A 16,443-nucleotide genomic window follows, 5' to 3' on the forward strand; every position below is an offset into this window, starting at 1 on the left:
AATAGCAGCTGGCTGTTTTGCTTCCTTATGCATTGATATAAATTTCATGAACTCATTTTTGTGCAGCACAAAAAGAACTTGGAGTCAGAATGTGAATAAATTTCCCTTTACGTTTGGCATCGCTTCCCCCTGCACATGCAAACAGAAATGCTTTCAGTATTTAAGGTTTCATTTAGCACAGCCACAGTTGGAAGCAAAGAAAATATAAAGAAAAGCAGCGGCATGGCAGACACATCCCAGTGAGCGAGCCTGTGAGCCAGAGACAGCCTTTCCTATTTTGATTTGTAATTTGAGGATAATTCAATTAGACATTTCGAGCAATTTAAACATTCGTGCATTGTCCAGCACCAAAGCATGAACTATTCAGCAGCAAACTAGACCTGACAGCCTTAGCAGGCCAAGTAGAAATCCCAATGTTTCAAATGAAAAGCTCTCACCTAATTGATGCCTACCGGAAAATTAAAAAAAAATAAAAAAGGGTGCAAGGGGGGACAAAGGGGTGAGAGAAACGCACACAGCAGAACCAGGCGCAGACCCTGGCTGGGGGCCTCACACCTCATTTGCAGCCATTTGCTTAACAGAATATTTCAAGACCTGTATGATCCTTTTAGAAAAGATTAAAACACAAATGCACCTGATTACCCACCTGAAAGGTGGCAGCTGAAAGGCAGGCAGCATTTAGGAGCAAAATGAAAGGGGCTAGATGATCTTAAGGTCCTTTCCAACCCTGACCATTCTATGATTCTGATTCTGCAACCTGCAGCTGCTTATGGCAGCTGGATGCCTCCTGCTTGCACTCGATAGTGCTGAGGCATTGGAAGGCCTCGCCTTGATACCAAGGTCCCGGCACTGTACTCGTGCAGCAGGAGGAAGTCCTGACTGGACATGTGGCCCACTCAGGGACAGCAGGGAGAAGTCAGGGAGCCCATAAACTCATCAGGGTGTCCATTTCCCACAAGGCAAGGGCTTGCATGGCCCCTTGCCCAGCGTCACATGTGGATGGTGCCCACTGCCCTGCTCTCCCCAGCTGGCCACCAGCAGCCAAACCCCTGCAGGGGTGACCGTGAGGTGCATAGCCCTGTGTTCACAACACTGGGATGTTGGCTGCTTGGGCGATAGCTTAGCGATGTTAAAACACTGTGTATAATAATAATAAGGCAAGAATTTCAGGGGGAATTTCAAGCAAGGATGTTTCAGAGCCTTGTTTGCTTTAAATGGACAGTCCCTCTTAACCTCTGCATCCAGGAGAAGGAAAGCTATTTGTCTTTTCACAAACAAGCTGCCCTGGAAGCAGAAGGTCACGCTAACCTATCGACCGGCTGTCTGGCAGGCAAGACAGCTTTGATGAACACAGATTTGGGCTGCTCAAAGTCATTCCTTTGGTAACAACTTTTAGAGGCAGGTGATGAAAGCATCATGAATCATCAAGTAAAACTTTTCTGGCAGGCTGCGTGCCTTTGGTGTCCCTTTAACGGCTCCTCACTGAATTTCTAGAGCAGAAAACTCACTTGCAAAACTTGTCAGGATGTAACACCTATCCCCTCTTCATTTTAAGCATTATGTGGGACCAAGTTTGTATGGTAAAAACCCCAGAAGTACATACAGTACATGTGGATGCCACAGGTAGTGGTAATTCTTCTTGAGCCTTTCTATTTGAAGACCTGGTGTCCAGTGTGCTTATAACCTATTCAAGTGTAAACAGTTTGTGCAGAAATTTTCCGTGCTGCCTGTCTGCCACAAGCTAACCTTTGCATTTGTCTAGGAGTTGCAGAAGAACAATCCCGTTGCTTCCAAGAGTGATATTTGAGGAAAAGATATTAAAACCCAGCGGTAACTTCTGACTGTTTTATTGAGACTCCCCAGTTCCTCAAGTTTTTGGGGAAAGGATTAAATTTGACAAGCAGATCAATGCCTTTATTGCCAGTTACAAGCCTCTGGAAACTCACAGTTTCCCTTCTTTACAGGCAACTTGAACCGAACAGGTAAATCCTCTGTGGTGAGGTTGCTCCATCTCTGACATTCCTACTAAAATTAAGACACCTAGTTTCAGTCAATTCTTGTTCAAGAATTCATCAGTTTGGTATCTGTGAATGAAGTCAAGGGTAGAGCTGAAAAAAAAGCAACTCAACTCCTTTGTATTAAAAACTGTAGTTTTGAGGATCAATACTATTTACAAGTTCAGTTCAAAATTAGCAGTGAGTTTTGCTCAAAATATTTGCAATAACTAGAAAGCTGGATACTCTTATCTTCATATATCTTGGTAGAAACAGACATCAGTAGAACACAAAAACCACGTAGCAAAACTAAACAGTCTCAAGAAAGGAGAATCTTCCTACTCACTGCGTTATGGGAATTAAGGATATTTTCAACACTGCAATGAAACAGGTGATGCTGGTCAGACAGACAGGTAGAGACTCTCAGCATGAAAAATCCTTGAGAGAAATGACCACATGAATCTGCTCCACCCTTCTCTTTCCTGGTATTTTCCTCTTTGAGGTGGGCCATGCATAGACAAAGCTAAAGTTCAACAGCTATTCAAACATGCCTCCTGCATGTAGGCACAACAACATACACACACAGATATACACATAGACCCAGTGCCTGTCTAGAAGTGAGCAACCATTATTTGCAATTTTCCATTATATGTGGGGTAAACTTATTCACGACATCTTTTGAAGAAAGCTTTTCTCCCTGTCCTAGTCAATGAGGCCGAATTGGTATTGTACGAGTCTCCTTTGAAAAATGACTGGGAAGAAATGGAGTGGGAGATATCCCTGGGTTTATCCTTTTTCCTAACGTTTTTAAGTACTGATGGTGCACATCTGAAGATACTGAAGCTTTACAGGGATGGAGGAATCTACCTGAATGAAGAAATTGCAGATTCAGCCTGCAGGGTTGAATAGCCCCAGCCTGTTTAGTGTAACACAGGACATGGCTCACAGGGTCTGAATTTAATGGTAGTGAGAGGGCAGATGTTGCCACATGAAGGCATTTCAAAAGGGGGGTTATCGTTCAATGATGTCAGACACCCATCCTAGGGAGAAACAATGCAAATTAAGATAGTAATCATCATCATCTGAGTAGTAACAGTCTATCCAAAATGGGACATATGCATACAATATTGTACAGAAAATCCAACCTCATTCTGGAAAACACAGTGGATTAATTAATACAAAACAAGACTTCAGAATAATTGAGGAAAAACACCATGTGTGTGCATGTGCACATGTATGCACGTGTATGCAATTTAGTCTAGCCTACGTAGAAAAAAATATTCTGAAAATAATAACTCTCAGGCAGGTGATACCCTTGAGGTCACTTGCATAATCTGGTTAGGCATCCACTGAATGGGACAACTGAAAAGCCTGAGGTGCATCTTCCTTGCTCCTGGTTAGCAGCAGCACACACAGCACCAGCTTCCACGGCAGCTGTGGGGTCACAGCTGCTCAGAGTCTCAGCTTCCCTCTCTGGAGACAGAAATCCAAACTGGGATTTCATGGGGGTTTGAAGAGCACATGGGAGAGAAGCCCAGGGTCCCAGCCCAGCTTTCTGGCAAGGCCATATCTCCCGTGTTGAAGTGAACATGGAAATGCAGGTAACAAATATATTAAAACATGAAGCCCTCCTCCTCATAACCCATTTGCCTTTTTAGGTTAAAATAATCTGCAGCAGTCATAGGAAATCTCCTTCAAATCTGTTTTTCCTCCTGTTTTTGAGCAGTTTCTCCTGCCAGGGCAAACTGCTGAGGCCCATAGTGGGGAAACAAACACCCTTTGAACTGTCTCGCCTCTAGGGTGAGGGGATGCATCATCTGTCCAAGCTGGCCAGTCACACGCCATCAACAACAACAATCAGGGGCACGCAAAAACCAGCTCATCCCTTCTGATGGCTGCAGTCTTTCACTGTTGCCTGAATTCAGCACACATTGCACAGACGTGCCCTTTCTCCAAGGGAACTGAGCAGCTGAAAGCAACATGACACTCCATCAGCTTAGGAAAGCTTAAAAACAACCAGCACTGAGTTTGTCTATGGGTTTTCAGGGATTTTTCTGCCTTGATTTACATTTAATCAGCAGAAATTAAAAAAAAAAATCTGAAAAAGGAGAATCTAAAATGTACCAGCTACCAACCCACCTTTCCCAAACATTGCAAGCTCTCAAGCCTCACTTACTCCATTAAAACATGCCTTTAGTCCAGCAATGGTGATGTTACTTGTACCATAAACAGAACTTTTTAAAATAGCTGTTTTGTAATTGTTTTTCAAACCTGGTAACTGCTCTCCTGTTTACACAAACAACTTGTATATACAGGGTGAGATCTGCTTCAGAACAAATTCTCTCGGTCAGATTATGCATCAGTACCTGTAGAGTTCACCTGGAAAACAATCATAATTAAAAATCTTGCTTTGACCTGTATTTATTTTCAACTGTAGCTGAATTAAGACAATGACCTGTAAATAAGGTGTAAGAACAAGAAGAATCATCAGATGAGGCTGCAAACTCTTAATGCTAGATTGGAGAAAGGGATCCTAACATCAATGGCATTTGCAGGAAGGACGATGCCCAGCGGATGATCCTGGCTGCCAACAATTAAGGATCCCTTGATACTGCCAAATCTGAAGAACTGAAGAGGGGAAGCAGATTTGTGTGGTTAATGCATTTTATAGGGTGGTGCACTACGTGTATCGACATCGGTGGCTGGGCTCCCATGGATGTGGCCGGCATGGGATCTGGCTGGTGGTGGGTTCATGTTCAGGCTTTTAGGACCAGAGTGCTGGTACATTTCATGCAGAGTTCTGGGGCTTGAAGTAGATAAGATATTTGTTAAAACCAAAATAAAAAGGATTTGTCTGAAATACCCTTTTGTGTAAAAGAACACATTTTAAAATGACACTGGAGATAAAAAGTTATGCCATATTATATTCTGCACATTTTATTCCACACATAATGTGCCAAGAGACAGACTGAGGTGATACACAAGTGATGAGATTCTTTATTTGCAGAAGAAGGGAAAAAAACCCTTCAGTAGCGAAGACAGAATTCACCCACATATCATATGATAGTGATAACTAAACTAACATAAATTAGACATCAAATTTGGATGCTGGAGAATAACCTACATTCCACATTTGTTGTGATGATTCATAACAATGAACTTGACCCAAAAAATGCTACATACGTGCTCAGTGTTATTAATAATAATCATTATTCAGAGAATTCCCAGATGGATTAATTCCACTTCCTTTCTGCAACAGCTCCAGTGTCCTTTTACTCAGCATGTTCATTTTATTCCCTTCTAATTAAATGTGATTTTCTCAGCAGATGCCTTTATTTTTCAATTCGAATATTTGACTCAGCAGAGCTGAGCAACGGGCATTCCATCCTGCTCTCTGACTTACCACTCCAGCTCTGCCTCGCAGCCCCATGCATTGCATGCAGCCATCCTCAAAGTCAGCTCCAGAAGTGCACTGAAGGGAAAAGCTGTCATGTTTTGATGAGGCCCATGGAGCAGATCGTGTCCTTCTCTCTGGATTGATGTCAAATGATAATCACAAGGCCAGCCTGTGTATTCCTGATACAGCTTTTAGGGAATCAATCTTACCAGTAAGACAAATGAAACAGGCTACTAGGTCCTTGAAAACACAATCTGAAACTATTCTGGAAAAAGAAGGTCTTGGGTTTTTCCTGGTTCTTAATCTTCATGATGGAAAATAATTCAACAAAAAAGACAGATTTTTAGATAAGAGCCACTTTTTCAGACCAAATTTAAAACTGCCCTTTCTGCTGTAAGTAGGTGTAACTATACCCCAATGGACTCCACCTGCATCCACAAACCAGCCGTGGAAATCACTCAGTGGCTCAGGGAGCATCACCAGCTGCATGGAAACTGGATTTACAGAGTTAGGGACTGTGACAGGAGCTTTTCCCCATGACCCCTGGCAGGCTGGGGGGGACCTGTGTGAGGCTGGAGATGTGCTCTTCTGTACCTGCCTGGTGGCACAAGAGCCTGTGAACGATGTCAGGCTCTGACGGCATGCAGGTACCCAGACACTCATCACCAGACACAGCACTGCAGCTCGTACAAGCATTTGCTGTGTCTTTGCTAGTTCTCATCTTGCATAGGACTGCATTTTTGGGGGTGGTTTTGTTTTTAAGGAAAAATCCTCATGGGTTTAGCTTGTACATTAAAGCTTCGGTCAAAGGAAGAATAAAAGCCTCCATTTCTCCCTGGACCATGTGGGTGAAGGAGGCAAAAGGTAAATCACCTCATGTTGAGTTTGCATTAGCCTTCATGGCTCACAGACAGCCTGATTGGTCTTTCTCTTAGACAGCATTAGTGAATATAGTCTCAAAGTTGAGGTAAACTGAGGCAACTAATTTGGAGACATCAGTGCAGGGCCTGCAAAGAGCATTTGCTGGAGTCACGACATTTTTTCCAGTGTCCTGGGGAACCAGAGGTAATTACATCCATATGCATCCAACACCTTCCCTGAAGGCAAATGTGAGTCCTCAGACAGACCTCCTTCAATTCCCCAGTGGGAGTCTGCTGGCAGCAGATGCTGTACGACAACATAAGGTAGGCAAAAAGGTAATTTGTTGAATCCCATTTCCCAGTCACTAAGTTCAAATGATGGAAGTAACAGAACTGACATCGTGCTTCAAAATTTTGTTATCTTTTGTTTTCTCTTTTCTCTCTTTTGTTCAGGATTTTAATTATTTACTGGTTGATTCTGTTTTAATGAGTGGGGTTTTTTTCTCCATTACATTTTTTTGCTAACCTCCTGGATACTACCATGATTTATAGCATTCTTTTTTGCTTCACAAAAATCACATTACTGAAAGAAAGAACTGCCTATGGGTAACCTATCCAGTTCTGATAAACAAGAGTCACCCAAGAACAGAAATAATGCACAGTCTTTCCCCACTGATAATTGCATGCTGCAGTCTGTCCCTCCCATCAAATTACACTATTTAATGCAAAATAGAGCAGCTGCCATAAACTTGCTCCATTCATAGAAATGAGCTGAGGTCTTCACCTGGTAAATAGTGATATAGTCCCACTGGAGTCAAGGAACTTCAGATTTATTGAACATAATGATCCATCTCCCTTTACTCCCTTCACAAAACTGCCAGAATAAAAAGCAGTCCCATTATGAGCCAGTATCTGCCTTATTCCCTCTGCCCATCTGTGTTGACTGTGGTTGCTCCTGCTCAGCACTATGCCCTCTGACTAAGCTTGCAGATGACTTCCAGCTTCCCAGAGCTTTTCATTACCTTATCTCCATTATTTAAACAAATGCAGAACACTTCTTCAGCCAGGTTGCAGGGCACCAGTTTATCTGCATTATTATAACAACGAGCCTTTATCCACAGTATCCAGCCTCTTCTTAAAAATCAGTCACTGCCTGATTAACTTTCTGTAAATAGGGGGATCTCCATGTTACAGTACTAGATGTACTGTCCTCCTCTTTTGATCCCTCTTTCTGTGTTTCACTGCTTACTTCTTGTTTTGCTCTTCTGACATCACCCAGCCACTTGCCATCTCAATGTTCATTGTTAATAACATGTTTGAAGAACATTCACAATCTGTTTAATGGGATCTGTGTCACACATTCAAAGGAATTTAACTTTAATGCATTTACCTAGCTGGTCAGAGGCAAAGGGTAGCTGAGAAGTCCTGAAACTGTGACACAGTTAATGTTAACTGTTATCTTTGTTACCGTACTACCCATGAAATCTTGTCACAGTCAGGATGTCTCAGGGCTAAGCATGATACCATGTAATTACAAGGATAATGAAGCCCATAACATTTATTTTATCCTGGAAGTTATAGGAAGCCATCCTGTAGCAATCCAGTCTAGCAATACAGACCTTTTTGGGTTAACATACTTAATTTACACGTTTTTTTGAGGATCACTAGTTTCTTTTAAATTCCAGTTTATAAAAACCTAAGAGAGAAAAACATAATTGTGTATTTTCCTTCTGTTCTCACTTCCTATAATTTTACAAATTATCAGAGGGCTTTTTACCAACATGATCTTATAAATGTAGCCACATGTGCAAATAGCATTTCAGATGCCTTCTGCTAGAGGCTCTAGCTGGGTTACTTAGGACAAGATATGCTTTTACACTGTCTAGAAGCCTTGGCAAGAAGAAGAAAAGAACAATATCTTTTGAAAATGTGGCACGTTTCACTTAGATCTGGATGCTAAGATATACAAATCTAACACAGACAGTGAGATAAGATGGAACATGGCTTCTTTTTGAGCCAAAGATGGGAAAAAAGTCTTTTGAGAGTCAGTCTCGATTTTCTGACCTGTATATTGGAACAGAAGTTCCATTTGTTGCAGAAGGATAATTATCTTCTTTTGGCTCCATGCATGAATTTCCATGCAACTATGGACTCTGCCTCATTGCAGATGGGCATATCATGAGAGAGGTCTGGTTGTGCTGGGCACTGTGCATACACATAACAATATTCTGTCTTCAAAGAACTGAAGAGAAAGCAAGAGCCAGGAGAAATGGAGACATTTTACTCCCACTTCAAAATGGCATAATTCTGGGGCACAGTGACCTACACAAAACAGAAAGCTCACAAAGAACAGCCCCAAAAGCCCACACCTCTTGGGATGCCCGTAGAATCCAGTGAATTGGGGAGGCCTCAGCTGCCTCCATGTTCAGAGTTGCCCATGCCAGCACATGACCCTAAATCCCCAGTAACCACCCTGGGTGACAGTAACGCTCTGAGCCACAACGACCCATATTCTGTCATCCTCTGTGGTGGAAATTACTGTCTTTCAGTGGTGTGTTTTCCTTGGTCTTCTTCCTTTTGGAAGAAACGCATTTTTATTTCAATGGAGAAAGCACTTCAAAGTTCTAACTTTCCTAAAGAGAAAAAGAAGGTCATATATGCTGGCATTTTCTTGTAACCACTTTAAACATCTGCATACTCTCATTATTTGCTTGTCCAAACCAGTTAGAACTGGAAGGTTACTATTTTTCTTTCTAGCTGGGGGAGAAAGTTCATAAAACAAAAGGAACATGCCTCAGAGTAGCATTTCAAACAGAAAATTATCTACCCTGAAGATGTGAAAACCCGTTTTGCTATATTTATCAGTTTGATAGCAGAGAAAGGTTAAAATGTGAATTTATTCAGCAAAATCAGCAAAGCCTTTTAGGCTTCTGCTGTCCCAACTGGCATAAAACTAAAACTTCATCTTATGGTTTAATGTTGGAGGGCATTGACTATTTATTGTAAGAAGACTTGGGTTATTGAGTTGAAACAGGATCAGAAAAATCAGATTAAAATTAGCAGTCCACAAATGTGGAATTAAAAAAAAAAAGCAACACAAAACACGCAAAAAAACAACAACAAACCAAACCAGGAAAAATTATGCAGAACCACTTCTACTCTAGAGAGAGCCAAATCCACTAAGCTAATTAGTTAAGCAGTTGATGTTCTAACCTGACTTTTTCTCCTTCATCTAGGATATTTTATTCTTTTTGCAAGAAGATCTCTCATTATTGCTTATCTAAACAAACCCCAATATACAGGTATTCTTCTACAAATACTTTGCCAATAAAATTTTCCTCTGAACAGTCACAGCCTTAAATCTGAACAGTGTGACCTGTGTGACCTATGTGATCTATTACATAAATTCTATTTTCTCTTTTGTGATAAATTCTATTTTCTTCTTTTGCAAACCAATGACCCAGACTTCATAAACACCTTCCTTTTTTATCCCTCCCTCAACAACTAGTTCCACTCCAAAATAAGTTTCCTTTTAAGATTTTTATTTTTAAAAAACAGCAGGGAGGTAGATGACAGGACATTTTACTGTAATTCCCAATTCTGTCAGGTACTTCACATAAGACACAGACACAACAAACAAAACCAGATTCCCCAGAAGACATCTGACAGAGCAATCCTAAAGGCAGGGCTTTCCAGTACCACTTAAGCTGCTGCCTGGCTTGAAGCTGCTTAAATTCACAGGCTGCTGAGATCTCCCCAGTAAAGTAGCTCTGTTCTGGACACACACACTCCATCCATCCAAGCAGCACGCAGTGCTAAAACTCAGTAAGAATCACAAACTGGTTGCTGCTTCTGCCCCAGTCCAACCGGGATGTGCAGGGACACTCTCACTTTACAGCCTGGGGTTAGTGAGAGGGGGTTTTAATCAGTAAAAACTGATTAAAAGCCCTGGTCCAGTAAATATTGTGTAAAGTAGGGAGAGAGGAAAGAAAAGAAAAAAATCTGTATTCAACAATGCTGGGAAAGGCCATAGAATGGAGGTAAGAGCCATATACTCAAACCTCAGTATAAATTAAATTGGGAAAGCAATTGCCTTATCTACCAGAGAAGTGGGAAATACTGCCATGCCCCACCATGGTGGTTGTACTGAGTGTAAGTAGAACTGAAATGAGTTTGGTGTTTAACCAGAATGAGCTAAGTGCTTAAATATGGTGTTCACAAACCTTAACTCTGCACTGAGGAAGGCAGATAGCTCCAGGAATCATTTAAGCAGCGCATTTCTGCACCTTCCCTCCCCCGGGGAAGTTTCTGGGATTGAAAGCTTAGAAAGTCTTCCAGTCATGGCAGGAAAAGTGGGTGCATTTCATAGGGTCCCTTTAGCCTCGAGTTTGCCCTAGGTGAAGTGCATAGCATTGCCAGCAACACTTCTGGGAAGGGTAATTAAATTGTTCCAGCACAGGCTTTCACACCTCCTGGGGCTGTCACAGAGAGGATTTAGCAGGGAACCAGGAGCGTGGTGGGGAGCAGGTCTTCTGAATACAGAGAGCTTGTTTTCTTGTGCTTTTCTTACTCCATCATGCTCTCCTGAAAATGAATTACCAAGCTTGACTTTTAACAGTTTAATTTTGTGAGTGTGTTTTGGCATCGATCAAGAACTTGACTGTTTTGGACTTTAAGTGATTGTCTCTGAATTTGTTACTCTATACACAAGCCTGCAAGTGAGGCATCCTGTGACATTTTTGGTAAGCTAATCAGTTCCTGCTGCTGAAGCTTAATAAATGTTATTCCTCTGCTATGCAAGGCCTGAGGTTGTTCTGCTGAGGAAAAGAAGGGTGGAAATTGAATTTGAGGAGAACACGTTTTCTACAGGAGCAGAATTTGACATAAGGCTTAAGCCCTGAATATTTCTTACAAAAACGGCTTATCAAAACTATGAAAATGAAAATGTCTTCTACTTTCGTAAGTAGCAGTATTTTTTGTTTCCTCAAAAAATTAATTCGCTTACATATCTGGAGAAAAAATTCAGACTGGGTTGCCTTTATGGGCTGGATTCTGCCATCCGTCCTACTGTGAACCCATTCTATTGCCAACCCAAAGCTGAATTATCACTGCTGATAGTTGTAAAAGGATAGCACTAGATTTTGGTCTTTTATTTGGCAGTGTTCCCTCTTTTAAGTCTTTTGCAGTGTTTGATGACCACATTTCAAGCCTTTGAAGGAGCAAAGAAGTTTGGATTTTTATCAGAAGTTTCCCCTAACAGCAAATTTTTCCCCACTAGTGGGATCGCTCCTGTGGGGAAGATGGGCTACAGCTCCCTTGTGCAGGAACAACAATTTAATGCACTTCTCTTGCATCGCAGGTCGATGTCCTACATATAACAGGGGGCTACCTGAGGGATAAAAATTCCCCTAAAGGGATCAGATGTGCACTGTGTCATTTATGCCCATTGGCATTGGGGTCCAGAACTTTAGTGAGACAAAATGCTGAAGGGATCAGACATTCAGAGAATTAAGAGCCATCTCTCTAGAGAAAATACTGACTATTCCAAGAGCTTGTCATAGTATTGCTCATCTCTTCCTCCTTCTGCCTTTTTATTGCTAAGACCTTTCTTTCCCAGTTTTCCCCTTTGTTTAAATTTAAGAACATGTCTTTACTTCTTAACAGGAAGAAATACTTCATTCCAGAAATGGTTATAGGTCATTGACAATGATGCAGAATTTGAGGTTTGCTCATTAAGGATTTCCCTGCCAAACTTCTTTTCCCTGTCCATTGCTTCAATTAATCTTCCATTTGGCATTTGGCTGCCTATTAATGCTAACAAAATATTGTCATGAAAACATATAAAGTTGCCCTTCTTAGACTATAATCAGTCTTTCTGGCATAAAGTACAGTCAGGTTTAATCTGGACTCTAAGTTCACTTCAAAATTTCAAAACATGATGCAATTCATAAAAGTTCAATAAATTAAACTCTTTCTGCTCCATCTGATATGTGAGCCAATCTACTTTATCACTTAATTTTGATTTGTCTTCAAAACCATGTATCACATCCAGAAAAAAATGGATCTGAAATGTTTGTTGAGGGGGTAATCTCCCCTCTATGAGTACTGGAATCTACTAAGAAATGTCAAAAAAACTTACGTTTTGGCTTTATTTGTTTTGCTTACAGGTCTGTGGGGAACTTCCTCCGCTGGCTCATTGAGACCCCATAGCTACCTCAGATCTCCATGTCTTGGGCCCTTCAAGTGCCTGTTGAACCAGCTCATCGTCTTCTATGCACAGAAGATTTGTAGACAGGGACATCAGGGGTGGGCAAGTTCCTTTACATTTCTTGGAAGGCTTCATGAATATAAACCTTATTTTCACAAAACTGCTCTGGGGGTGGTCAGTCTTACCTCCCTCGCAACACGATGAAGGAACTGAGGCACAAATGCTTTGTCTAAGAGTGGGCTCACTCTGGGACCAAGAGGATGGAAGCCAGACCTCTCTTCTCCATGTTCAGTCCTAGGGCATTCCTATTGGTTGCTGACAATGACTCAAGTCAATGTAATCACTGTATCTCACTTAATGAATACCACAGATTAAACAAAGGGTTTTTTGCCACATGTGTACTTACGTAGTAGATCTAGACAAGCCCTAGATTCAGTTCACCTCACAAAAGCATAGAACAGTTGTTTCAGTGCTTCAGGGACAGCTTAAACCTGTATGCTGGAATTGAATTTAGTATCAAAGTATATACATTTGAAAATATGACTCTCTGTGATTGCAAAGGATATCAGATAATTTGAGGACAAACAAATTTAATTACGTAAATATTATTTCTTTTATTCCAAATGTTTTGTTCCTAAGCATTTATTTAGAGGGAATTTTAGCTTATTGGCTAATCCAATAAAGAGCAATGACTTGGGTTAAAAACAGCAACAATTACTCTGAGTCCTTTGCTTTCTCCTGTAGCGAGCAACCTATCCCACCATTTGCTTTTAAGCTTTCAGATGCTTCTTTTCCATCTCACCCTCTGCTGACATTTCCCAAATGAATCGCCCCTGTGGATAGCAATGTTTCAGCAAACAGTCATTCTCTGCTGCCCCTGGATATCCTACAGCTGTCTTACCCAGTGAACCTAATCAGCCTGCCGGGGAGAGGCGAATTATTATCAGTGTGAAACTGATTGAAATGAGTGATTCCCTCCACTTAATCCCAGTGTGAGAAAACAACACTTTGCACACAGAAATACCAAGTTATCTCAGGCAAGTATGGAGCAATAATGACCTGAAATACCCATGTTGTTCTGTCAGTACTGAATGGATTACTGGAATATTTGGTAAATCGCTTGAATGCTAATTCTAAGTTTGTTTCAGATTGTCATCCTGGCTATAGCTTTGTACAAGAATGAGTGATAACAATTACAACTTATTAAATTTCTTAGGGAAGATCTCAAGGCTTTAGCCCCAACCATCTGCATATCATAGGAAGAAGTCTTAAATAAGCCTCTGTGGGTCTGGCCAAGAGCCTTTTTGCATATTGTTGTGACCACAGCTAATGCTGAAAGAAGAGCCTACAGGGACAAAGGCATCACAGATTCCTAGCCTTGGACGTGACACCCTGGGTCAGAAATGGAATTAAATGGAATGGAATAGGATAGAATAGAACAATACGGCAGTTTAAAGTGACTAACAGTGATCATCTAGTCTAACTGCCTAACCACTTCAGAGCTGATCACAAGTTGATGCAGATGTCCCCAGGATGGGAGATCATGGTCCCAGAAAGTGCCCTGATAGTCACAGGGTTGCTGCCTTTTACCAGAGGCAAGTCCTTGGGAAGTACTGTGTATGTCCAGCAGGTCTTCTGCTTTTCAAATCAAAAAACCTTGCTCTTTCACCATGGGTTCATTCTCAGAGAATACTCCTCCTTACGGTTTCTAGCCCCTGTAGACCACATGGTGAAACTCTGCTCCTGAGAGCGTTTCCTGAACCGTGAAACCAGTGGAGGACCATTCTCCAATCACCCCATTTGCTCCAAGCAGTGCCTTACATCACAAGAGACTGTAATGAAGTCATTAGGCCTCCTGGAGGAGAAAAGAGCTATTTAAAGTAGATCTAGCAGCAGAACTGGACTGAAATGGAATTTTCCATTTTATACATACGAATGATTAGCCTGCAACTATGCCTCACTGGTGCAGAATAAGCCATGGATCCAATTATGGCTCTTCTCCCTTCAGCCTTGTAAAGCTTCCTTTCTGAATTCACATTCAGCAATAAAGCAGTCAATATTTATCTAAATGCTTATAATGCTTCCTTCTTCCTTGTGCTCCTTGTCAGCTTGTCTTTAAATTGCAAGGAAATCTGTTGTTTATCCACCCTAGAAGCATTTTACAGCTGTCCAGGGAAGACCTTCACACATACCAGGTGCCACTTTTAATGAGTAAGGGGTTTAACCTTTGTAACTGTGGTGTGACTACAAGCAGTGCTGCATGCTGTCGTTTAAGAGTAAAAAAAATCACAATAATAACAAACACTAACAAGAGTGTCAGCTCAGCACACAGCCTCTCCATTCCCTGGGCTACCGCAGAGCATAAGTCCTCTGAAGGTTACTTCTCTGCCAGTTTCAAATGTTGATCTTGATGTCCTGTCCCTTACAATATTCTTTAAAATCCATCATCTGCAAACTAAGTTTAAGTCAGAAAACCTAATTAGTAACAGAGACAATGAATAACAAGCTTAAGAGGAGAGAGGAGAGAACCTCTTGCAGGTGGCCAGCTCTTAACTGTGTAATTCTCTGTGCAATGGTCATGCTTCAAAAATTTAATTCTCAGTAATTTCATTTAGGATGAGGAAAACAAAACAAAATGAGCAAAGTGATACAGGATTTCATTTATATTCTGACAGCTACATTCATCTAAAGTTTACCTATAATAGCTGCAGTTACTGTACCTTTCTTCCAAAGCATTTAATGGTGTGAAACAAGTGGCAATAAAACCAAAAAAAAACAAAACAAAACAAAACACAGGGCCTACTTGGCATTTGCTATTCTTATACCAAAAAAAAAGAAGCCTCCCCACTGTCAGATTGATTGTATTAATCTGAGATTCCTACAGTCCTTCAGACTTGATTGCTTTTTGATTCTTGCTTAGTGGAAGTGGTGGTAAAGACAGTGAAATTATAATTCCTATTTAGAAGGCAACGGGGAGGCCACTTCACTTCTGTGGTGAGTGGCACATTTTGTTGCTTTAATTAAAAAGTTGTTCTGAGAAGCTTAACTGCTTCTGCAATATTCGGACCACAAAAAGTACAGTATTTATGAGATGCTTTGGGGATCACCCTTGAAATTTTTCTGAACTATGTTGATGTTGTTGCTTAAGCATATTAAAGCACAGAAGCAGTCATTGAATTTGAAGTGTTCTTTTTATCTTGAAAAATACAAATCAATTCTCTCAATGATGGAAATGTATTTTCATTTATGTAGTTTTTAAAGCACTCTCCAAATCTATTAAGGCTCCTAAAAGGATATTATCAGCAAAAAAAACCCCTCCAAAACTAAAAAAGAAAAAACAAAAACCTTAAGTATCAGGCAGTAATTGATGGCCTTTAGTCCAGAGTTGCAGTGATTTTCAAGTGCCTGCTCACTTTGAGATGAATGCCCAGAAACCTCGAAGGGTCCAGGTCTTTATTCCCTGAGAGCAAGCATCACTGTGCAACCATGAGCTACTGTTCCTTTCTGGAGACAGCAATGGCTGATGGATTCATCAGCATATTATGCAATCCTCCAAGGTAGCCAGATTCCCTTAAGACTCAATTTTCACTTTTAAAAACTCAATACACTTCGCTGGTACTTTCAGGTTTTCATATGGCAAAAGCATTGAGAAGTAGTATTTTACTGAGATTAGTAACAGTGGACCAAGGAGGGCATGTAAGATTTGGGACCACTTCAGGATCCTGTGAGAGCGCAGGTAAGATGCTGTTAGCTTAAAAATAGTTCAGTCACCTTTAGGATTTTTATGCGATAATGCCAGGATGCTTCGTGTTGACTGTGACTGTAGGATCAGCTATTCCTTTTGCACTGGAATCTTGACAGACTCCTGCTAGCCTCCAAACTACACAGATGTATTTGAGGTGCTGCTATGTTTCCCTCTACGTATCAGCAGAAATATCTTCCTCATGTCAAACAGTAAAATTAGCTGCAAGGGGTGTAAATGTC

The sequence above is a fragment of the Nestor notabilis genome, unplaced genomic scaffold (genome assembly GCF_000696875.1).
Source record: "Nestor notabilis isolate BGI_N333 unplaced genomic scaffold, ASM69687v1 scaffold13562, whole genome shotgun sequence".
Classification (NCBI taxonomy): domain Eukaryota; kingdom Metazoa; phylum Chordata; class Aves; order Psittaciformes; family Psittacidae; genus Nestor; species Nestor notabilis.